This window comes from Coregonus lavaretus (assembly GCF_964263955.1).
Source record: "Coregonus lavaretus genome assembly, contig: HAP1_SCAFFOLD_719, whole genome shotgun sequence".
NCBI lineage: Eukaryota > Metazoa > Chordata > Actinopteri > Salmoniformes > Salmonidae > Coregonus > Coregonus lavaretus.
In genome coordinates this window covers 112,694-137,343 of record NW_028157846.1, presented here as the reverse complement: position 1 = coordinate 137,343, position 24,650 = coordinate 112,694, and positions in this window count along the sequence as shown.

The following is a 24,650-nucleotide window of genomic DNA, read 5'->3' as shown; positions in this document are numbered from 1 at the left end:
CGCACCACGTGCTCTCACCACTGGTGTCCCCCAGGGCTCAGTTCTAGGCCCTCTCCTTTTCTCCCTATACACCAAGTCACTTGGCTCTGTCATATCCTCACATGGCCTTTCCTATCATTGCTACGCTGACGATACACAACTAATCTTCTCCTTTCCCCCTTCTGATAACCAGGTGGCGAATCGCATCTCTGCATGTCTGGCAGACATATCAGTATGGATGACGGATCACCACCTCAAGCTGAACCCTGGCAAGACGGAGCTGCTCTTCCTCCCGGGGAAGGACTGCCCGTTCCATGATCTCGCCATCACGGTTGACAACTCCGCTGTGTCCTCCTCCCAGAGTGCGAAGAGCCTAGGCGTGACCCTGGACAACACCCTGTCGTTCTCCGCCAACATCAAGGCGGTGACCCGCTCCTGCAGGTTCATGCTCTACAACATTCGGAGAGTACGACCCTGCCTTACACAGGAAGCGGCACAGGTCCTAATCCAGGCACTTGTCATCTCCCGTCTGGACTACTGCAACTCGCTGTTGGCTGGCCTCCCTGCCTGTGCCATTAAACCCCTACAACTCATCCAGAATGCCGCAGCCCGTCTGGTGTTCAACCTTCCCAAGTTCTCTCACGTCACCCCCCTCCTCCGCACACTCCACTGGCTTCCAGTTGAAGCTCGCATCCGCTACAAGACCATGGTGCTTGCCTATGGAGCAGTGAGGGGAACGGCACCTCTGTACCTTCAGGCTCTGATCAGTCCCTACACCCAAACGAGGGCATTGCGTTCATCCACCTCTGGCCTGCTGGCTCCCCTTCCTCTGCGGAAGCATAGCTCCCGCTCAGCCCAGTCAAAACTGTTCGCTGCTCTGGCACCCCAATGGTGGAACAAGCTCCCTCACGACGCCAGGACAGCGGAGTCACTCACCACCTTCCGGAGACATTTGAAACTCCACCTCTTTAAGGAATACCTGGGATAGGATAAAGTGTTCCTTCTAACCCCCCCCCCCCCCCCGCCCCAAGTTGTAAAGTGGTTATCCCACTGGCTGTGGGGTGAGCGCACCAATTTGTGAGTCGCTCTGGCTAAGAGCGTCTGCTAAATGACGTTAATGTGCCCTTGAGCAAGGCACTTAACCCTAATTGCTCCTGTAAGTCGCTCTGGATAAGAGCGTCTGCTAAATGACTAAAATGTAAAATGTAAAATGTAATGAATCTGCCACCACCATGCTTCACTGTGGGGATGGTGTTCTCGGGATGATGAGAAGTGTTGGGTTTGCGCCAGACATAGTGTTTTCCTTGATGGACAAAACCTCGATTTTAGTCTCATCTGATCAGAGTACCTTCTTCCATATGTTTGGGGAGTCTCCCACATGCCTTTTGGCAACCACAAAATGTGTTTGCTTATTTCTTTCTTGAAGCAACTGCTTTTTTCTGGCCACTCTTCCGTAAAGCCCAGCTCTTTGGAGTGTACGGCTTATAGTGGTCCTATGGACATGTACTCCAATCTCCGCTGTGGAGCTTTGCAGCTCCTTCAGGGTTATCGTTGGTCTCTTTGTTGCCTCTATGATTAATGCCCTCCTTGCTTGGTCCGTGAGTTTTGGTGGGCGGCCCTCTCTTGGCAGGTTTGTTGTGGTGCCATATTCTTTCCAATTTTTTATAATGGATTTAATGGTGCTCCGTGGGATGTTCAAAGTTTCTGATATTTTTTTATAACCCAACCCTGATCTGTACATCTCCACAACTTTGTCCCTGACCTGTTTGGAGAGCCACTTGGTTTTAATGGTGCGGCTTGCTTGGTGGTGCCCCTTGCTTGTTGGAGTTGCAGACACTGGGGCCTTTCAGAACAGGTGTATATACATACTGAGATCATGTGACACTTAGATTGCACACAGGTGGACTTTATTTAACTTATTATGTGACTTCTGAAGGTAATTGGTTTCACCTGATGTTATTTAGGGGCTTCATAGCAAAGGGGGTGAATATATATGCACGCACCACTTTTCCGTTATTAATTTTTTAGAATTCTTTGAATCAACATCTTTTTTTTCATTTCACTTCACCAATTTTGACTATTTTGTGTATGTCCATTACATGAAATCCAAATAAAAATTCATTTAAATTACAGGTTGTAAAATAGGAAAAACGCCAAGGGGGATGAATACTTTTGCAAGGCACTGAAAGTAAATCTCTGTATTTCATACTACTGTAATCTACTGTAATATAATCTAGTTATGGTATCAAAGCAAGTACATTTATTGTATTATACTGTACAAAAGTAAATGCCACCATAATCTGAATGAATGAAATTCATTGAGGGGAGGGGGTTTGTATTTCACAGTATTTTACTGTAATTACAAGAGATTGGTGCAAGCAGGGTGGCTGTTAGATAATGTGTTTACACATTACAGCATATCAATGAATATTTGGTGTTATATATCACTTGCACTTGTAGAGTAGGGGTTCCCAACCTTTCTTCCCCAGGGCCCCCTTTTTCACATTTGAAAAATGCCACGAAACACAACAATTCTTTCCCTGCCCACAATATTTTCCCACAATGCGCCATAACTTACAGTATGCTGCAATAAAAAATTTCAGAGTATTTTACTGTTAATATCCAAATTACCGTATAAATTACAGTTTTCCATTACAGTGTGGGCACCAGAGGATTCCAATGCTGCAGATACAACTTGCCTCACGAATGGAACCCTAGGGCTCTGGTCAAAAGTAGTGCACTATCTAGGTAATAGGGTGTCATTTGGGATTCAGGTACAGTCACTTTCAATAGCCATGTAAAAATTCAGCACAGCAGTCTCACATCATCATACCCCTCAGACTCTAAGCAGCAGCACTTCTAACACGTTATAAATATAGCCCGTCTTGAGGTTTCCCCTGACAGTGCCATCTAGCATCTGGGATGTTCACAGACATGTTTCTGGTTTCATTATCACTAACCTTAACCCCTAACTCCTAGCCTAGCTAAAATTAGCCACCTAGCTAACGTTAGCCACAACATATTGTAATTCATAACATATTGTACGAATTGTAATTCATAACATATTGTACGAATTGTAATTCATAACATATTGTACGAATATTGTAATTCATAACATATAATTCGAAATGGATGATGGACATCCATAAATGAATACTGTACATACCATAAGAAACTTAACATATCATACTAATTGGAGTGTCCTGGATTTACGTTTACAATGTTACGTCTACCCTACCCAGAGACATTTTGATTTCTATATAGGCTATTGTTAAAAAAGAGGAGTCTAAGTTTGTAACATTGCTAAAGTTGTTTATCAACTAAAAAATGTGAGCGCAACTGAGCTAGTTAAAATCAAATCAAATTTGGCACATTTTTATTTTACCAGGCAAGTCAGTTATGAACAAATTCTTATTTACAATGACAGCCTACACTGGCCAAACCCGGACGACGCTTGGCCAATTGTGCACTGCCCTATGGGACTCCCAATCACGGCCGGTTGTGATACAGCCTGGAATCGAACCAGGGGGTCTGTAATGACGCCTCAAGCACTGAGATGCAGTGCTTTAGACCGCTGCGTCACTCGGTAGCCCATGCTTCGAATACAACAGGTGTAGCCCTTACAGTGAAATGCTTACTTACAAGCCCTTAACCAACAATGCAAAAAAAAAATGTTTTGTTACAACTGAAGTATCTGATCATCAATAGATTAGAGAAAAAGCTATTAGTTTTTTAACACAGCAGCCGCATTTCATCAGTTAGGTCCTTGTTTAATAGCCTATGACATGTTGTTGTAATGTTGAAACTTCTTACGACAATAGAGTGTCATTGCGGCTCGCAATTCGCCGTTCCTGCATGTGGGCATTCCCGCGGGAAAACAGTGCTCGACAGGCGAAGGCGAAGGACACTGTCTACCATTGACATATCAAGCTCTTCTTCTGTGGGGTTTATCGGCGGTTGGCATCCAATGTTATGGTGCATTACCGCCACCTACTGTACTGGACTGCCCCTGCCTCCTGCCTGTGTAGCGGAGTCCTAGTTTAAAAATGGCCAATAGAAGTATAAAGAGGGGTTCCTGCAGATTGAGGAATGCCCATATGCAATAACGCCCCAAATTGCAGGCCACAAATTCACCCTTCTCTCTTACAATAGCCTACTTCAAAACCAAATGGTACATAGTCACAAAAATAGATAGGGTGTTTGTTAAATTATCTTATATTTTAATATTTTATGAATGGAGTGAATTTGGAGCGGCAGTTGTTTTTCCTGTGAGTGCTGAGCGTTTTTTAGCGGAATGGGGGAAAGGACATTGAGCGCTGGTGCTGTCCGTGAGCAATGAGTGGGATTTCCAACTGTTCAACTCTGATCACATACTCTGGAAGCAATCTCAGACCTGTTGCTTAGATAAACTGTCACGGAATCTGCCGAGGCTGCTCCTCCTCCTTGCTCGGGCAGGTTTCGGCGGTCGTCGTCCCCCGGAGTACTAGCTGCCATCGTTGTATGTTTCATGTTCGTTTGGTTTTGTCTTGATGTTGTACACCTGTTTCTAGTTAGTGCTCATTAGTGTCCTATTTAGTTCTCGTTGTGTGTGTCAGATGTTGTGTGTGATTACGCTTCTGTTTGGTGTTCTGTGCTACGTGTTTCCCTCCGTTGTTTTGGAGAGGTTTTCGCACATGTTAGTGCGCCTTTTGTTTGATGCCTGTGTGCGCCTTTATTTCGCCTCCGGGCCTGTTGTGCTCGTGTACTACGTGAATATTTCACTAAAGTCTTTTGGACTTTGTTTCTGCGTCCTGCGCTTGATTCCTGCACCACACCCACCTTCAGCACTCGTGACATAAACCAAATACTAGTGTACATGCCTCTCTGCTCTAATGCTCTTATTGTTGTTGAATGAAACAGTGTTATCAAAGTGAAAGTATATATCAATGTCCCCGTTTTTTTCTCAGCCAACCATTAACATAATTCACAATAAACAATAAATTGTGTGATTCCTAGGGCCGCTTCAGGATGATATGTCTGGGTGGGCAGCCAGACATTTTCTGTCTGTTTCAAAGCTTTCTTACTGCTATTTTAACCGTTTAACATGATTCTGGCATAATCAATTGGGTGGGCAACATAGGATTTTGGGTTGGCAATGCCCAAGCCACAGTTATGTTTTCTCATTCCCCGGATGCACTCCACCACACTCATTAATATAATATTCTGCCCTGTTTATCAAAAGTGTTGGAAAAACTTGTCAATAATCAACTGACTGGCTTTCTTGATGTCTAAAATATTCTCTCTGGTATGCAATCTAGTTTCCACTCAGGTTATGGATGTGTCACTGCAACCTTAAAGGTCCTTAATGATGTCACCAGTGCCCTCTAAGCAATGTTGTGCTGCTATTGATACGGTAGACAATTCCATTCTTGTGGGCCAACTAAGGAGTATTGGTGTCTCTTAGGGGTCTTTGGCCTGGTTTGCTAACTAAGTCTCTCAAAGAGTGGAGTGTATAAAGTCAGAACATCTGCTGTCTCAGCCACTGCCTGTCACCAAGAGAGTACCCCAAGGCTCGATCCTAGGCCCCACGCTCTTCTCAATTTACATCAACAACATAGCTCAGGTAGTAGGATGCTCTCTCATCCATTTACATGAAGATGATACAGTCTTATACTCAGCTGGCCCCTCCCCGGATTTTGTGTTAAATGCTCTACTACAAAGCTTTCTAAGTGTCCAACAAGCTTTCTCTGCCCTTAACCTTGTTCTGAATACCTCCAAAACAAAGGTAATGCGGTTTGGTAAGAAGAATGCCCCTCTCCCTACCGGTGTGATTACTACCTCTGAGGGTTTAGAGCTTGAGGTATTCAACTCATACAAGTACTTGGGAGTATGGCTAGATGGTACACTATCCTTCTCTCAGCACATATCAAAGCTGCAGGCTAACGTTAAATCTAGACTTGGTTTCCTCTGTCGTAATCACTCCTCTTTCACCCCAGCTGCCAAACTAACCCTGATTCAGATGACCATCCTTCCAATGCTAGATTACGGGCACGTAATTTATAGATAAGCAGGTTAGGGTGCTCTCGAGTGGCTAGATGTTCTTTACCATTCGGCCATCAGATTTGCCACCAATGCTCCTTATAGGACACATCACTGCACTCTACACTCCTCTGTAAACTGGTCATATCTGTATACCCATCACAAGACCCACTGGTTGATGCTTATTTAGAAAACCCTCTTAGGCCTCACTCCCCCTTATCTGAGACACATACTGCAGCCCTCAGCCTCCACATACAACACCCATTCTGTCAGTCACATTCTGTTAAAGTTCCCCAAAGCACACACATCCCTGGGTCGCTCCTCTTTTCAGTTTGCTGCAGCTAGCAACTGGATTGAGCTTCAAAAAACATTCAAACTGGACAGCTTTATCTCCATATCTTCATTCAAAGACTCAATCAAGAACACTCTTACTGACAGTTGTGGCTGCTTTGCGTGATGAATTTTTACCTCTACCTTCTTGCCTTCGTGGGGTTGTCTGTGCCCAATAATGTTTGTACCATGTTTTGTGCTGCTACCATGTTGTGCTGCTGCCATGTTGTGTCGCCATGTGGTATTGCTACCATGCTGTGTTTCTGTTATTTTATTTTTTATTTTTTATTTTTGGGGGTAGATCAGCTTTAATATTGCAGATAGATTGTAACTTCCATCAATGTAATTGCCTGCATCACTTCCAATCCCCCATATGTATTTTTTCCTCGCAAATATATATATACACACACTACCGTTCAAAAGTTTGGGGTCACTTAGAAATGTCCTTGTTTTCCATGAAAACATACATGAAATGAGTTTGAATAGGAAATATAGCAAAATGAATAGGAAATGTAGTCATTGACAAGGTTAGAAATAATGATCTTCAATTGAAATAATAATTGTGTCCTTCAAACTTTGCTTTTGTCAAAGAATCCTCCATTTGCAGCAATTACAGCCTTGCAGACCTTTGGCATTCTAGTTGTCAATTTGTTGAGGTAATCTGAAGAGATTTCACCCCATGCTTCCTGAAGCACCTCCCACAAGTATGTCAACTTCTGAAGCTGAAATAAATCAGTGTACATATACAGTATCTACATTTTTGTAAATATTTGAGTATATCTTTTCACTGAAGAAATGACACTTTGCTACAATGTAAAGTAGTGAGTGTACAGCTTGTATAACAGTGTACATTTGCTGTCCCCTCAAAATAACACAGCACACAGCCATTAATGTCTAAACCGCTGGCAACAAAAGTGAGTACACCCCTAAGTGAAAATGTCCAAATTGGGCCCAAAGTGTCAATATTTTGTGTGGCCACCATCATTTTCCAGCACTGCCTTAACCCTCTTGGGCATGGAGTTCGCCAGAGCTTCACAGGTTGCCACTGGAGTCCTCTTCCACTCCTCCATGACGACATCACGGAGCTGGTGGATGTTAGAGACCTTGCACTCTTCCACCTTCCGTTTGAGGATGCCCCACAGATGCTCAATAGGGTTTAGGTCTGGAGACATGCTTGGCCAGTCCATCATCTTTACCCTCAGCTTCTTTAGCAAGGCAGTGGTAGTCTTGGAGGTGTGTTTGGGGTCGTTATCATGTTGGAATATTGCCCTGCGGACCAGTCTCCGAAGGGAAGGGATCATGCCCTGCTTCAGTATGTCACAGTACATGTTGGCATTCATGGTTCCCTCAATGAACTGTAACTCCCCAGTGCCGGCAGCACTCATGCAGCCCCAGACCATGACACTCCCACCACCATGCTTGTACTCCTCACCTAGTTGCCGCCACACACGCTTGACACCATCTGAACCAAATAAGTTTATCTTGGTCTCATCAGACCACAGGACATGGTTCCAGTAATCCATGTCCTTAGTCTGCTTGTCTTCAGCAAACTGTTTGCGGGCTTTCTTGTGCATCATCTTTAGAAGAGGCTTCCTTCTGGGACGACAGCCATGCAGACCAATTTGATGCAGTGTGCGGCGTATGGTCTGAGCACTGACAGGCTGACCCCCCACCCCTTCAACCTCTGCAGCAATGCTGGCAGCACTCATATGTCTATTTCCCAAAGACATCCTCTGGATATGACGCTGAGCACGTGCACTCAACTTCTTTGGTCGACCATGGTGAGGCCTGTTCTGAGTGGAACCTGTCCTGTTAAAGCTGTAATGCATCCTGATGTCTTTGCTTGCTGGGTCAGTAGGGCACCTCAGAGACAACTACAGGTCTTGACAGGTGGTCATGTAGTCAGCAACCATCTTCTGGTAGACAGACTGCTCACTTTGAACAAGCAGGAGATGCTGCACTTGTTTTTTCAGATTGGCAGATCTGAAGACCTGATAGTTGTTCCTCTTGCACTGCCAGCACAGGTCTGTCCTGGGCTTAGTGCTTGAGACGTGGGGTAGCAATTGTCACCACAGAGTCTTGAAGGAAGACAGCCCGACTGCACGTACCTCTGGAAAATACACAAATAATGTAAGATCAATAAAAATAGTGCCAATCATGTTGCCGGTAAATGCAATAATAAAAAAGGGTTTGTTTATGCTTTACATACTTTACAAGTGTTGTCATTGATTCCTTGTAGAGACGCCACACCGCTATTTTTGTCACATGAGATGGCAGCAGCTTTCCACCAAAGTGTTTGTGTCCTGGGTGGCGTCCTGGTAATACTATTGCATTATCCTCTGCATAGTTGTTGATGAAGTTCATAACTCGCTGCAAGTCCTCATGCTTCAGGTGTAACCTGCGCTTGCTTGGGCCATCTATTTTTGAATTAGACCATTCTTCTTGTATGACTTGTGGAGGAGAGTCAGGCGTGTTCTATTGATGCTGAAAAACAAATTCCAGTTACAAATATTTTAGCAATAAAAGATGAGGCTTACCCAGACACAATTCTCTAAATTGACATCTAGCTAAGTGGATGGGTCTCTATTGTCTAGACCTGTTCACATGTTCATGAAATACAATAGATGGGCGTAATCACCCCCAGACACACCTGGCTAACTTGATGGGTCATGTAATCATTGGGCAAAGTGGAGTCTTTTGTTTAGATATGTAAATTAGCTAGATAGCTAGCTAGCAAAACAATGAACCATTATCCCAATCTATACAGTACTAGGAATACAAACCAATTGCCATAGCTAGCCACGACGCATGAAATGCTGTAGTATGAATCTGCAGGTAGCTAAAGCTAACCAACTAGGTTCCATTTGAGCTATCTAGCTAACATTAGGCTATAACTAGCAATGCAAATGATTTTTTTAGATATATATAATATTACTAAGCAGATCATGTAATCATCTGGCGAAGTGGAGTCTTTTGTTTAGACATGTAAATTAGCTAGCTAGCTAGTTAAACAATGAAAAATTATCCCAACCAATACAGTACTAGCAATACAAACCGATTGTCATAGCTAGCCACCATGCATGAAATGCTGTAGTATGCTGAAATAATAGATCCCAGAAATGACTATATGCACAAAACGCTTATTTCTCTCAAATGTTTTGCACAAATATGTTTACATCGCTGTTAGTGAGCATTTCACCTTTGCCAAGATGATCCATCCACCTGACAGGTGTGGCATATCAAGAAGCTGATTAAAGAGCATGATCATTACATAGGTGCACCTTGTGCTGGAGACAAGAAAAGGCCACTAAAATGTGCAGTTTTGTCACACAACACAATGCTACAGATGTCTCAAGTTTTAAGGGAGAGTGCAATTGGCATGTTGACTGCAGGAATGTCCACCAGAGCTGTTGCCAGAGAATTTAATGTTCATTTCTCTACCATAAGCCACCTCACCAGGGTCTTGATCTGACTGTAGTTCGGCATCGTAACCGACTTCAGTGGACAAATGCTCACCTTCGATGGCCACTGGCCGCTGGAGAAGTGTGCTTTTCACAGATTAATCCCGGTTTACACTGTACCGGGCAGATGGCAGACAGCGTGTATGAGGTTGTGTGGGTGAGCGGTTTGCTGATGTCAACGTTGTGAACACCCCATGGTGGTGGTGGGGTTATGGTATGAGCAGGCATAAGCTACGGACAACGAACACGATTGCATTTTATTGATGGCAATTTCAATGCACATAGTTACCGTGACGAGATCCTGAGGGCCATTGTCGTGCCATTCATCCGCCGCCCTCACCTCATGTTTCAGCATGATAATGCACAGCCCCATGTCGCGAGGATCTGTACACAATTCCTGGAAGCTGAAAATGTCCCAGTTCTTCCATTGCCTGCAAACTCACCATAAATGTCATCCATTGAGCATGTTTGGGATGCTCTGGATCGACGTGTACGACAGTGTGTTCCAGTACCTGCCAATATCCAGCAACTTCGCACAGCCATTGAAGAGGAGTGGGACAACATTCTACAGGCCACAATCAACAGCCTGATCAACAGCCTGATGCAAGAGGCAAATGGTGTTCACACCAGATACTGACTGGTTTTCTGATCCACGCCTCTATCTTTTTTTAAAGGTATCTGTGACCAACAGATGCATTTCTGTATTTCCAGTCATGTGAAATCCATAGATTAGGGCCTAATTATTTTATTCAATTAACTGATTTCTTTATTTGAACTGTAACTCAGTAAAATTGTTGAAATTGTTGCATATGGCGTTTATATTTTGTTCAATACTATCAGTTGAACATCATCATTGTCATCAACCCCGTATCCATCTTCCTTTCCTCCCTTCTCCCGCATTTTGAGAAAGGGGAAAGCAGAGATGACATGAGGAATCACCCAATTACAATTGAGGGTCACCCAGGGTTCGCAATCGGCATTCCTGATGCTGCTTTGAGATGGAACAATGTAGTAGTGTCACCTGTCATGTGTACTGTAGCTAACTGCCTTTATGGAAATTCGAAGTAAGCTTTATTTAAAAATGGCTTTTCAATGGCTGTATTGTTAAGTGGGTTATTTTGTAAAAAAAAACATATACATATTATTAGTGTAATCATGTATTATTATTATTATGAAAGAATATGAAATGATGTCAACACCAGGTTATGAAGGTTTTTCATTCCACATTCACAAATGTTTCCAAATTACCATGACTCTCTGTTGCTATGTATGGAGGCATATAGCTGTCGATGTAATTTGCATGTCATTGTCTTCACGCAGTCAGAAGCGCTGTTCACAAGTGTCACCGCAGTGAACAAGTCCATATCTTTGGCCTGTAGTAGTCTGTTAGGAGGCTCGAAAAGTGACAACAGTTTCATAACAAGGTGCGCAATGAAAAGAAAACTGCGCTGCGTAATGGCACGAAGCAGCCCGGTAGCCTCGACGCGCACCTCCGCTCCAAGGCCTCGTGTGTTTTCCACCTCGGTCAGTAATGTGGATATGTCGTGAAAACTCTTCACCACAACTTTGACCGTTGTCAAGTGGCCAGTCCATCTCTGGTTCAAGAGACGTTTCAGGGTATCGCCTTTGTACAGAATAGCCACGGTTGGCTTCCTGATGAAGTTGTACAGCATGTTGCATACTCCAAAAAAATTATCGACAGCTGCTTCACTGGACATGGCATGAATCACAACCAGATGAAGTTGGTGATTAAAGCAGTGAATATATGGTATGTTATGATCCAGCTTGTTTTGGAGCAATTTCTGCACACCACCATGCCTGCCAGACATGAGTGATGCGCCATCATAAACTTGACTCAGGATTTTGTCCGTGCTGAGTCCGGCGCTGGTGAGCTCATCAATGATGACACCTGTCAGAGCCTCTGCATCACTTTTCTCAGATGTGGCCATTACCAAGAGGCGCTCACACAGACCATAGTGTTTGTCAACAAAACGCACAACTACAGATATGTTTTCTTGGCTTAAAGGATCCCGTGTGACATCCACTTTAATACCAGCTATCGCCGACTTGTCTCACTATCTCCTCTGTCACGAGATTGCTCATCATTTCGAGAATCTCGTTTTGTATCTGTGGGCTGGTATAGCGTGCATTCTGTGGGATTGTTTTTGTAATCCGTGTCAGTTCAGGATCTTTGCGCATGGTGTACTCAAAGAGAGACAAAAACAGCCCCATTGAGCTATTATCATCTAGCACACTGGCAAAACCAGCATTATCTCCACGTAACGGCAATTGATTCACCACTAAAAACTCCAGCATATCAATTACAGCTGACATGTAGTATCTGTTGCGAGCCAGTTGCTCTAAATTTAAGAGTGGAAATCTCTTTTCCTGTCTCTCTACGTTTTTCTGAATCTCTCCACATTGCTTCACAGGCTAACTGTGCTTTTGAAGCTGCATGCTTATTTAAGCCCTTGCCTGCTCCAATTGCATGCTTCCAATCATTACATCCCTTAATGGAGAAGTTCGCGTCCGATGATACAGATTTGAATTTCCTGCACGCATAACAAAATGCGGAGTCCTTTTCCACCGAGTACTCAAGCCAGTCCCTGTTCAAATACCAGCTAGAGCAGGGGTGTCAAACGTACGGCCCGCGGGCCGGATCAGGCCCGCAAACGGGTTTAATCCGGCCCGCGAGATGATTTAAAAAATAAAAATATTTTTTTATTTTTTATTTTTATTTTTTAAGTATAAAAATGCGCTGCAATTTTTCAATAAAATAAACTGCTGTTCCAATTTCGTCCACTGGATGGCGCAATAGCAATTGTGTTAAGCAAGCAAACTGTTTATACCGGGGCAGAGCAAGTAGGTCAAGCACGTGCAGCCAATGAGCTACTTTGTTTTGCCCGCGATATTTATTACGGCTTCTACTTTTAACATTATGTGCTTTGGCACCCTCATTGCCCCAATATGTCTCTGTCAAAAAAGAGAAAAGTGGACGCAGAGTGCAGAGTGTTCCAAGAAAAATGGTCATCCTATTTAATCACGGAATTGAATGGGAAAGCTGTATGTTTGGTGTGTTCAGAGCATGTTGCAGTGCTGAAAGAATATAACCTTCGTCGCCACTATGTGAGTCTTCATGCCGACAAATATGACAACTTTCAAGGACAGCGGAGATGAGAGAAGGTGAATGAACTGTTGGCGGGTCTGAAGAAACAGCAGTCTGTGTTTACTCACAGCCGAGACATCAGTGACACTGCAGTGAAAGCTAGCTACCTCATTGCTAATGAAATCGCAGTGGCTTCAAAACCATTTAGTGAGGGTGAATTTGTAAAAACATGCATGATGAAGGCAGCTGAGATTTGGTGCCCTGAAAAGCGGCAGGCTTTTGCAAATATCAGCCTGACAAGAAACACAGTTGCAGACAGGATTTCCGATCTTTCAGTGGATTTGGACAGCCAGTTGAAGCAAAAAGTAAAGTCATTTATTGAGTTTTCGGTTGCAATTGATGAAAGCACGGACATTACAGATGTTGCACAACTGGCCATTTTTTCATCCGCGGAGTTGATGACACATTGACCGTCACCGAGGAGTTCGTGGAGTTGGTGCCGATGACAGATACAACGACAGCAGCTGATATTTTTACCGCACTGGTCGGCGCGCTGATCAGGGTCGGAGTGGACTGGTCCCGCGCTGTCAGCCTGGCTACAGAAGGTGCGCCCTCAATGATCGGGAAAAAAGCAGGCGTTGTGACAAAGTTCAGAGAGAAAGTGCAATCTGCAAATGGAGGACGTGATTTTTTGACTTTTCACTGTATTTTGCACCAGGAGGCTTTGTGTTGCAAGTCATTAAAGATGGATAACGTCATGAAGGTGGTCATCCAAACTGTTAATTTCATCCGATCCAGAAGCCTGAATCACCGTCAGTTTGACAGCCTTCTCAGAGAGAAAGACCACATCTATGGCCTGCCATACCACACTGAGGTAAGATGGTTAAGCCGAGGTGCTGTGCTGAGGCGTTTCTTTGATTTACGAGAAGAAATTGAACAGTTCATGGAAGAAAATGGCAAACCAGTGTTAGAATTTCATTCCGCAGAATGGATGCCGGACCTTGCATTTATGGTGGATGTTACAGAGCACCTGAATAACTTGAACAAACAGCTGCAAGGGCACAACAATACGTTCTTTCAAGTTGAAGCTGTCATTGTGGGAGACGCAACTTGCCGGTGGTGATGCAGCTCACTTCCCCTGTCTGAAAAATGTGTGCGCGACCCAACATGTGGCAGACATGAAGCGGTTCAAAGATAAAATAACTGGACTGTTACGGGAGTTTGAGCAACGCTTTCAGATTTATGTTTATATGTTTTTATGTTGATGTGCTATTGTTTTTAATTGATTTTATTTTATTTGTATATTTAACCTATTCTTGACTCTGTGGTTCTTGCACTTGTTTGGGGAACAGGATTTCATTATTTTTATCTACATTTCTGCCTGAGAAATGACACCCTGATATAGTTCTGTGATCTGTGAAACAGTTCTGTTAATCACTGAGGCATTGTGTGTTTGTGTGTTCTTTTTCTTTAAAATTTTCAAATAAACTTGACGTGTTTTATGATTAATAGTGATGTTGTGCTTGTACTATTTTGGACACACTGTCCTCAGGCTCCAGCTTTATGTTGTATGTTGATCGTATTAAAACAAAGAAAACAATCTGAAGTTGTTGTTTTTAAGTTATATATACCATGATTTTTCCGGTCCGGCCCACTTGGGAATAGATTTTCCTCCATGTGGCCCCTGAGCTAAAATGAGTTTGACACCCCTGAGCTAGAGGAAAATGATCGTTTTTTTTAACCAAACATTTTGACTGAATATTTCCTCAACACAACCTGTTTGGGTTTGTCCATGCCGAGGTCACTCATACCCACTGATTCAACAGGCAGTTGTGGCCCAAATGCTGCCCCGGACTCCACGGAGCTACTAGCATCAGGCTCAGACTGTCGTCCAGGGTCTCCTTCTCCAACTACAACATCAGGAAGCGTCGGTGTCGTATCCAATTTGGCAGAGGAGACTGTTGGTGGGCTTTTCAACCACTTACGGATATATATGACGAACTGAAGCGAGTAAGCCGGCGAAAACTCATCCAGCTTTCAAAAATGCGCGGTAACTGTTGAGCGGCTACACTGACGTAGGCTACGTCACGTACATAGCCTAACTTTCTTTTTATTAAGGCCGTGATAGGCTGTTGCAGTGTAGATTCCCATTAATCAAACAAAATCACACCATTGTTTCTTTATATTTTTTATGTTTTAATGATAAAGAATGCAACATTAATGCAACACAAAATTAGCAACTATTATAATATATATATATATATATATTTTTTTTTTACATTTACATTTACATTTACGTCATTTAGCAGACGCTCTTATCCAGAGCGACTTACAAAATTGGTGCATTCACCTTACAGCCAGTGGATAACCACTTTACAACCATTTTATTTTTTTATTTTTTTGTGGGGTGAGGTAAGGGGGGGGTAGAAGGATTACTTTATCCTAACCCAGGTATTCCTTAAAGAGGTGGGGTTTCAAGTGTTGTTCCACCATTGGGGTGCGAGAGCAGCGAACAGTTTTGACTGGGCTGAGCGGGAACTGTGCTTCCACAGAGGTAGGGGGGCCAGCAGGCCAGAGGTGGATGAACGCAATGCCCTCGTTTGGGTGTAGGGACTGATCAGAGCCTGAAGGTACGGAGGTGCCTTCACAGCTCCGTAGGCAAGCACCATGGTCTTGTAGCAGATGCGAGCTTCAACTGGAAGCCAGTGGAGTGTGCGGAGGAGCGGGGTGACGTGAGAGAACTTGGGAAGGTTGAACACCAGACGGGCTGCGGCATTCTGGATGAGTTGTAGGGGTTTAATGGCACAGGCAGGGAGCCCAGCCAACAGCGAGTTGCAGTAATCCAGACGGGAGATGACAAGTGCCTGGATTAGGACCTGTGCCGCTTCCTGTGTAAGGCAGGGTCGTACTCTCCAAATGTAGTAGAGCATGAACCTACAGGATCTGGTCACCGCCTTGATGTTAGCGGAGAACGACAGGGTGTTGTCCAGGGTCACGCCAAGGCTTTTTGCACTCTGGGAGGAGGACACAACAGAGTTGTCAACCGTGATGGCGAGATCATGGAACAGGCAGTCCTTCCCCGGGAGGTTCAGCTTGACGTGGTGATCCGTCATCCACACTGATATGTCTGCCAAACATGCAGAGATGCGATTCGCAACCTGGTTATCAGAAGGGGGAAAGGAGAAGATTAGTTTTGTTTCGTCTGCGTAGCAATGATAGGAGAGGCCATGTGAGGATATGACAGAGCCAAGTGACTTGGTGTATAGCGAGAATAGAAGGGGGCCTAGAACTGAGCCCTGGGGGACACCAGTGGTGAGAGCACGTGGTGCGGAGACAGATTCTTGCCACACCACTTGGTAGGAGCGACCTGTCAGGTAGGACGCAATCCAAGAGTGAGCCGCGCCGGAGATGCCCAACTCGGAGAGGGTGGAGAGGAGGATCTGATGGTTCACAGTATCAAAGGCAGCAGACAGGTCTAGAAGGACAAGAGCAGAGGAAAGAGAGTTAGCTTTGGCAGTGCGGAGAGCCTCCGTGACACAGAGAAGAGCAGTCTCAGTTGAATGACCAGTCTTGAAACCTGACTGGTTTGGATCAAGAAGGTCATTCTGAGAGAGATAGCAAGAGAGTTGGCTAAAGACGGCACGCTCAAGAGTTTTGGAGAGAAAAGAAAGAAGGGAGACTAGTCTGTAGTTGTTGACATCGGAGGGATCGAGTGTAGGTTTTTTGAGAAGGGGTGCAACTCTCGCTCTCTTGAAGACGGAAGGGACATAGCCAGCGGTCAAGGATGAGTTGATGAGCGAGGTGAGGTAAGGGAGAAGGTCTCCGGAAATGGTCTGGAGAAGAGAGGAGGGGATAGGGTCAAGCGGGCAGGTTGTAGGGCGGCCGGCCGTCACAAGTCGCAAGATTTCATCTGGAGAGAGAGGGGAGAAAGAAGTCAAAGCATAGGGTAGGGCAGTGTGAGCAGGACCAGCAGTGTCATTTGACTTAACAAACGAGGATCGGATTTCGTCAACCTTCTTTTCAAAATGGATTCAGCAGGGAGGTGAAGGTGGTAAAGAGCTTCCTAGGGTTAGAGGCAGATGCTTGGAATTTAGAGTAGTAGAAAGTGGCTTTAGCAGCAGAAACAGAGGAAGAAAATGTAGAGAGGAGGGAGTGAAAAGATGCCAAACCCGCAGGGAGTCTAGTTTTCCTCCATTTCCGCTCGGCTGCCCGGAGCCCTGTTCTGTGAGCTCGCAATAAGTCGTCATGCCATGGAGCAGGAGGGGAGGACCGAGCCGGCCGGGAGGATAGGGGACATAGAGAGTCAAAGGATGCAGAAAGGGAGGAGAGGAGGGTTGAGGAGGCAGAATCAGGAGATTGGAGGGAGAAGGATTGAGCAGAGGGAAGAGATGATAGGATGGAGGAGGAGAGAGTAGTGGGAGAGAGAGAGGGAAGGTTGCGACGACGCATTACCATCTGAGTAGGGACAGAGTGAGTAGTGTTGGAGGAGAGCGAGAGAGAAAAGGATACAAAGTAGTGGTCGGAGACATGGAGGGGAGTTGCAGTGAGATTAGTAGAAGAACAGCATCTAGTAAAGATGAGGTCAAGCGTATTGCCTGCCTTGTGAGTAGGGGGGGACGGTGAGAGGGTGAGGTCAAAAGAGGAGAGGAGTGGAAAGAAGGAGGCAGAGAGAAATGCATCAAAGGTTGACGTAGGGAGGTTAAAGTCACCCAGAACTGTGAGGGGTGAGCCATCCTCAGGAAAGGAACTTATCAAGGCGTCAAGCTCATTGATGAACTCTCCAAGGGAACCTGGAGGGCGATAAATGATAAGGATGTTAAGCTTGAATGGGCTAGTGACTGTGACAGCATGAAATTCAAATGAGGAGATAGACAGATGGGTCAGGGGAAAAAGAGAGAATGTCCACTTGGGAGAGATGAGGATTCCTGTGCCACCACCCCGCTGACCAGATGCTCTCGGGGTATGCAAGAACACATGGTCAGACGAGGAGAGAGCAGTAGGAGTAGCAGTGTTTTCAGTGGTAATCCATGTTTCCGTCAGCGCCAAGAAGTCGAGGGACTGGAGGGTAGCATAGGCTGAGATGAACTCTGCCCTATTGGCCGCAGAACGGCAGTTCCAGATGCTGCCGGAGACCTGGAACTCCATGTGGGTCGTGCGCGCAGGAACCACCAGGTTAGAGTGGCAGCAGCCACGCGGTGTGAGGCGTTTGTATAGCCTGTGCGGAGAGGAGAGAACAGGGATAGACAGACGCATAGTTGACAGGCTACAGAAAATGGCTATAATAATGCAAAGGAGATCGGAATGAAATGAACTAAACATCTGGGAAAGCGAGAGAGCGGGGCCTCCTTCACTTACGTTTCACTGAAATATAACTCTCCCAACTTCCACCTCAGAAAGATCCACCTCACTTTTTAAGAGATCTGTGCCTCAAGTGGGGGTTGCCAAGCATTTTTGGGGGCGGGCCCGGCCCCCTATGGCCCGCCCATAGCGACGGGTGTGGTCCTCTTAAGCACATTATTTCAATATTTCCTAGCTCTGAATTGACGCAGGTTACACTTTTGCAAAACTACTCGGTTAAAAATAAGAGCATGAATGACAATAAAGGTATGACTTTAATTATATGCATAATGATGTAGTAAACAACATCGCTCAGTGTGGGAACTTTTGGTGGGGGGGAAGTAGCCTTTATAAGTCTCCATGGTGGGTAAAGACCATCACTTCGTTGTCTTGTTGGGAATAGTAATAATTTGTGACAGTACGCATTGTATTAGTCTAAGAGTTGTTTTTCATTTTATTTCTCACATTAAAAAGACATTTGAGAAGGATTTGAGAAGCGAATTGCTTGCAGTTGTACATATGACGCACAGACACACTAAAGCTGTACAGTATACACACATTATTTGCAGATGTGTTCCCTTTTATTTACAAATCGAAAAATTTAACATTTGAAATGAATGTGGCAGAACAGTTAAGCCAAGAGTTCCTGTGGGAGTCTTCTCCTTCAGTCTATTTGCCTCCTATGCCTCGTTTCCCATTAGATGGGATTTTCCCAATGCCAACTTCACCTGAGACAGCCGCTATCCAGTGTCATGTGTTGCTGAATTACAGATCTCGCTATCCCAATGTCGCTGCTGTCCATGGTGCTGAAATATCCAATCTCGGCTATTTGCATACATAGGACCATTCACACTTGACACCACACACACAAGTTAATGCTTTTTCTCTCACACACTTTTGAACATTGTACAACCTGCAACAAGACACTGAAACAACACTTAATTTCAAGTTTGTTTCTTTCTGAATAAAGATTAAATCAATGTGTGGAAGGAGATTGGACAATGTATAGGCATTCCCTATAGCTGTTTTTGACTGGAGCATGATCCGATTGCTTTGTTTGAGCCAGAATGGAAATTTGGTCTGAGAAACGACGCCCATTATAGCATGACTATTTCAGAGAGAATTAACTTTATGTTATATGTAAAAATATAAATAAGGCAGTGTTTATATGACCCCCTTTCAAACAGTCACTTATTTATCACTTTCTTGCAGATATACAGTGCATTCAGAAAGTATTCATACCCCTTAACTTATTCCACATGTTGTTTTCTTACAGCCTGAATTCAAAATGGATTCAATTATAATATTTTCTCTCACGCAGCTACACACAATACCCCATAATGACAAAGTGAAAACACGCTTTTGAAATTTCTGCAAATGTATTGGAAATTACATACAGAAATATCTCATTTACATAAGTATTCCCACCCCTGAGTCGATTAAAGCTGTGTCTTTCTGGGTAAATCTCCAAGAGCTTTGCACAACTGGATTGTAAAATATATGCAATATACATTATATAGACAGCCATTTTTTTTTTGCCATAGGTTTTCAAGCCGAATTAAGTCAAAACTGTAACTAAGCCACTCAGAAACATTCAATGTCGTCTTGGTAAGCAACTCCAGTGAATATTTGGCCTTGTGTTTTAGGTTATTGTCCTGCTGAAGAGGGAATTTGTCTCCCAGTGTTTGTTGGAAAGCAGACTGAACCAGGTTTTCCTCTAGGAATCTGCCTGTACTTAGCTCTATGCCGTTTATTTTTATCCTAAAAAAGTATCTAGTCCTTGCCAATGACATGCATACCCATAACATGATGCAGCCACCACCATGCTTGGAAATATGAAGAGTGGTACTCAGTGATGTGTTGTGTTGGATTTGCCCAAAACATTACGCTTTGTATTCAGGGCATGAAGTTCATTTCTTTGCCACATTATTTGCAGTTTTACTTTAGTGCCTGATTGCAAACACAATGCATGTACAGGTTTCCTTCTTTTACATTTACATTTTAGTCATTTAGCAGACGCTCTTATCCAGAGCGACTTACAGTTAGTGAGTGCATACTCTGTCAATTAGGTTAGTATTGTGGAGTAACTACAATGTTGATGATTCATCCTCAGTTTTCTCCTATCAAAGCATTAAACTTTCTAACTGTTTTAAAGTCACCATTGGCCTCATGGTGAAATCCCTGAGTGTTTTCCTTCCTCTCTGGCAGCTGAGTTAGGATGGACACCTGTATTTATGTGGTGACTGGGTGTATTGATACACCATCCAAAGCGTAATTAATACCTTCACCATGCTCAAAGGAATATTCAATGTCTGCTTTTTTTGTACCCATCTACCAAAAGGTGCCCTTTTTTGCGAGGCATTGGAAAACCTCCCTGGTCTTCATGGTTGAATCTATGTTTGAAATTCACTGCTCGACTGAGGGACCTAATAGATAATTGCATGTGTGGGGTACAGAGATTGTGTAGTCGTTCAAAAATCACTATTATTGCACACATAGTGAGTCCATCTAACTGATTATGTGACTTGTTAAGCACATTTTTACTCCTGAGCTTATTTAGGCTTGCCATAACAAAGGGTTGAAAACTAATTGATTAGATTACTAGATACTAGACTCTGTCAATATGTTTTTGGAAGTGGCTCTGCATTTCTTGCATACATATCATATTTATTTAAGGATTATGACGACTTTTTAAAAGGACAAAGCTGTTTCTGTGTGCTCCCTTGTCTCCACTGTCACTCACCACATCCCTCGATGCGTGCAAACAGAGCATCTATATTAGGGATGGGCAACTCCAGTCCTCGGGACCTGATTGGTGTTAAACTTTTTCCCCAGCCCCAGCTAACACGTTTGACTCTAATAATCAAGTACTCATGGGTTTCAGTTTAGAATGCAATAAGTTTAATCATCTGTGTTTGCTAGGGATGGGGAAAAAGTGTGACACCCCTCCGACCCCCAAGGACTGGAATTGTCCATCCCTGATCTATATGGTAGGACCAGTACCAGACCTGAATGAATGTGTCTGTTTTGAATATTCACGGAGACAGAATGATGTGGTTGATAGCAGAGACGTCATGCCAAAAGGGGGCACAGGGTCACTTGCCCCCTCAGATTTGTGATGTTTAAATTTGTCTTGTTATATTTTCTCTGTCATACTACTAACCATGAAGTTGGCTTTAGCTAGCCCAGATAGGATCCCAATCTCCCAACCTAATAACTACACTGAACAAAAATATAAACGCAACATGTAAAGTGTTGGTCCCATGTTTCATGAACTGAAATAAAAATCCCAGAAATGTTCCATTCGCACAAAAAGCTTATTTTTCTCAAATTGTGTACACAAATTTGTTTACATCCCTGTAAGCGAGCATTTCTCCTTTGCCAAGATAATCCATCCACCTGACAAATATGGCATATCAAGAAGCTGATTAAACAGCATGATAATTACACAGGTGCACCTTGTGCTGAGGACAATAAAATGCCACTCTAAAATGTGCAGTTTTGTCACACAACACAATGCACAGATGTTTCAAGTTTTGAGGCAGCGTGCAATTGGCTTACGGACTGCAGGAATGTCCACCAGAGCTGTTGCCAGATACGTTTATGTTTATTTCTCAACCATAAGCCAAGGCGGCTTTAGAGAATTTGGCAGTACTTCTAACTGGCCTCACGACTTCAGACCACTTGTAAAGCAGCGTATGGGCGAGCTGTTGGCTGATGTCAACGTTGTGAATGCCCCATGGTGGCAGTGGGGTTATGGTATGGGCAGGCATAAGCTACGGACAATGAATACAATTGCATTTTATCGATGACAATTTGAATGCACAGATATACCGTGGGATAGTGTACGTGCACAAAGTGAATTTGTAACATGTATATCATTCTTACTTGTTGTTCTTTATATTTACTACCATTGCCTATTGTAAGTTGCCTCTCTGTGTTTTACTGTGTTGTGTAATACTCCGCAGGTAGCATTATGCCATTAATACAGCCCTTCCTTTGTTAATAGCGTTGTTGCTCTACTTGTGCTATCAGTTATTGTGCATATTCATTACCCCTGTTATCTGTCCATTACAGGACCACTATCATTCCACTACCTTTCCATGTCCATTTCATCCGTGTGTGTCAATAAAGTATCCTTGAATGTAACTCTGAGGTTGCCTTATTCCCCTCTTACCGGGGGAGGTGAAAGCGCAACCTGGTCTCAGAACATTTCGTATTATTCTGTATGTACAAAGCTGTGATCAAGGCAAAGGGTGGCTACTTTGAAGAATCTCACATCACAAACATATTTTGATATGTGTAACACGTTTTTGGTTACTACATGATGCCATATGTGTTATTTAATAGTTTTGATGTCTTCACTATTATTCTACAATGTAGAAAATACACAAGACACAGAGGAGGAGAAACTATCCAACACCCTGGGAGAGAGAACGAGTGACCTCAGTCGAACTCACAGCCAGAAAGATGGGTTAGATACAGGAGAGGAGGAGGTTACCCCGGATGCCATCACCCCTGCTCCTGTGAGCAAGGAATGAGAGGGGAAGCCTTCTAATCAGGCCAACGGGCAGGCGGAGCGAGAGGTCATAGTGATAGTGATTCACACCCAGAGAGAGACAGACAACCCATACAACCTCTTGGCTGAGATTAACCACACAGAGGTAGAGGCAGAGGGCCTTCAGGGCAAGCCAGTCAGCCTGCCTGCTCTGATCCTCAAGTCAATTGTATTTAAATTCATATTCATTAAAGATTTTTAGTCAAGACTTGAAAAGTGCCATTTATTTCAAATGATAATTATTCAGTGTCTGCAACCCTCAAGAACCAGGGTGAGTCTGGGTCGCCCTTTAACTGGGCAAACACAACTTGCATATCGTCATAGACTAGACCGAAACGTTAATCTTTTAACCTTGCTTAAATAAAACAATGCATTTTTAATAGTGAGCAAGAGTTTTCTATGATGATTAAAGTTTTTTTGTCGCGCCCTCCACTTTTTTGTCAAATAATACATCTAAAAAAAAATTAATAAGTTAATTATTAAAAGCATTAAAATTGCGATTGGGATGTTTCCCACTTATTTATACAACCTACTCCACAAAGTTTAGAGAAATGTTCTGAAATTAATTAAGAATTAAACAGAAGAAAATCAGAATTGAAGGCAACTATAATGCAAATAATTTAATGGTCTATGGTTCAATCCTGTTTCTGGTCTAATGAATAATTAATATTGTTCCTCCTCTTCCTTGTGGCAAGCGCAGCAGCACACTGCCCTCCAAAGCCTGCAAAAAAAACGCTGGACTGCCCCTTTCCTCGCCCTGCATGGAACATCCAGGGTCACGTCCTTGGTGACGTGTGGGGTGACGTCCAGGGTGACCACAGCAACATCCTCTGGAAAGGGACAAAAGCAGGACAGAATGTAAATAAATGCAAACCGTAGGTTCTAAACACTGGCCAGTTGAATGGGATCTTTTATTTCAGCTCATGAAACATGGGACCAACACTTGACATGTTATCATGATGAACGGCACCTGTCAGAGTGCTTTCTATAAGTCTTACTCACCTGCTTGGATGTCAGATGGCAGAGTGGCGTAGACGGCCACCATGAGAGGCTTTTCTTCAGGTGTGACGTCCACAACCTCCAAGAGTGAAGAAGCAGGGTATGCATCTGTGTTAGGGGTGAGGTCCACAAGCTCCAGGTGGGAAGAAGCAGGATCTGCCTCTGTGTTTGGGGTGATGTCCACAACCTCTAGGAGGGAAGAAACCGGGTCTGCATCTGTGTTAGGGGTGATGTCCACAAACTCCAGGTGGGAAGAAGCAGGATCTGCCTCTGTGTTTGGGGTGATGTCCACAACCTCCAGGTGGGAAGATGCCAGGTGTGCCTCTTTGTTAGAATTGATGTCTGCAATCTCTAGGTGGGAAGAAGCCGGGTCTGCCTCTGTGTTTGGGGTGATGTCCACAAGCTCCAGGTGGGAAGAAGCCGGGTCTGTCTCTGTGTTAGGGGTGGTTTCCACAACCTCCTGATAGGAAGAAGCCGGGTCTAACTCTGTGTTAGGGGTGATGACCACAAACTTCAGGTGGGTAGAAGCCGTCTCAGCCTCTGTGTTAGGGGTGATGTCCACAAGCTCCTTGTGGGAAGAAGCCAGGTGTGCCTCTTTGTTAGGGGTGATGTCCACAACCTCCAGGTGGGAAGAAGCAAGGTGTGCCTCTTTGTTAGGGGTGATGTCCACAACCTCCAGGTGAGAAGAAGCCGGGTCTGCCTCTGTGTTAGGGGTGATGTCCACAACCTCCAGGTGGGAAGATGCTGGGTCTGCCTCTGAGTTATGGGTGATGTCAACAACCATATGGTGGGAAGAAGCAGGGTCTGACTCTGTGTTAGGGGTGATGTCCACAAACTTCAGGTGGGTAGAAGCCGTCTCAGC